This window comes from Mercurialis annua, linkage group LG3 (genome assembly GCF_937616625.2).
Source record: "Mercurialis annua linkage group LG3, ddMerAnnu1.2, whole genome shotgun sequence".
In the NCBI taxonomy this organism is placed as follows: Eukaryota; Viridiplantae; Streptophyta; class Magnoliopsida; order Malpighiales; family Euphorbiaceae; genus Mercurialis; species Mercurialis annua.
In genome coordinates, this window is record NC_065572.1 from 29,025,060 (window position 1) to 29,026,975 (window position 1,916).

Consider the following 1,916-nt stretch of genomic DNA (forward strand, 5'->3'; position numbering starts at 1 on the left):
CTCCAATACTTATTTCATATAGTCAAAATATAAAATCACATATAAATTATGATAAAATTAATATCGAATTTAGACTTAAAATATTAACGCCCAAAATAAATTTCAAATTATAAATAATAATATTATTTAAATTGTTAATTAATAAGTCGAAATCAATTTCATAAATTAAAACCAAAAATCAATTTAAAACAGTTAAAATATAAGCTTAGAAATCAAAAGATTTAAGACACAAAAACTCAATAACCAAAACTGACCTTTAGCCAAAAACAATTTAAATGGGCCAATCAACTAATGACACATAATCATCTTCTTAATTAAGCAACACAAACAATCCCACATGAACAGAAACAATGAACATGAAAATTGCAGAAACCGAATTTAAAGGAATTTACGAATAAAACTTCAAAATCTTTTTATAATTCAACTACCTAAGATATAATATCAACTCAAACGATCTCAAGAACTGAAAATCATAGAACAAGGTTAACAAGATTAAGAACTCATGACCGTGTAAATAAAATCAATGTTCAAACACAAATTCGTTCGGCAGAAACCACACCAAACCAAAACGATGAACCAAACTCTTGAAAGTTTAAACAAACCATCATTCAAGAGATTATAAACATTAAGGATATCAAAATCAAAGCCAAATAAGGAAAAATAAGTTGGCAGTAACATTAAGGAGCAATCGCCAAAATAATACCAAAATAATACGGTGATACGGCGGCGATTAATACGAGTTCGTTTACGTACCGTTTGACGAACGAAAAGTGTAGAAACGTAGAGGAACGAGTCTATTATCACGGGAAACAAACGAAACTGATTTCGATCTCTAAACGGCTGCCAAACGAATTGATATTCAAAGAGGTCAATTTAGAATCAAAATAGAAATTATCCAGAAAACGGTAAAGCGGCGGTAGACAATACGAGAAATAATACGTACCGTTTTACGAAGCAAAAGTTGGAATTTGTAGAGACGCGAGTCTTCTTCGACCAGGACGAAACGAAACTGAATTTGGATCTGAAATAGTTACGTACGGATCAAAATACGGAGAGGTCGATTTTAACTAAAACAGAGATTTTAAGAATTTAAAAACTTACCGATGGCAGCAACTTTAAAAGGGATTTTGAACGATGATTTCTCAGAGAAAAGGGAAAAGGATGACGGCTAGGGTTAGTATGAAGTGTGGTGAAGATTTTAGGTTTAGAGAACGTTTTTAAAAGGTGAACGGATCGCTGAAAATCGGGGGGCAAAACTGCCCCCTTACTTCTCGGCAGCAGGTCTCGAACGAGACCTGCTGAATTGAACAGGTCTCGTTTGAACTTCGGTTCAACAAGACTTGGTCCAACAAATTCCTGGTTGAACCGAAACCCAACCCGGACCTAAATTTAAATATTTTTGAAACCCGGACTTCAATTAACCCCTTTCGAAACCCGGACTTAAATTAAACCATTTTTGAATCAAATTAGAAAACAAATTTAAATTACGTAAACAACTAAAATGTTACTGGAACTCGCAACTTAAATTTTAAAATTTTACGGGATATTACATTCTCCCCAACTTATTAAAAATTCGTCCTCGAATTTAACACTATAAACACATAGTACCAAAAACAAGACAAAACTCCTCTGAAACTCATAAAAATCAAATAACAATCAATTTTCGTACCTCAAGGAAATAGAAAAGGATAGGGACCCCGCATATCCGACTCGGTCTCCCAAGTGCACTCCTCAACAGAATGGTTCCGCCAAAGAACCTTGACCATTGGAATCTCCTTGCTCCGTAACTTACGAACCTGCGTATCAACAATCTCAACAGGCTTCTCCTCGTAAGATAACTCATGGTCAATATCAACACTCTGCGGTACTATCACGTGAGAAGGATCAGAAATACACTTCCGCAACATGGAAATGTG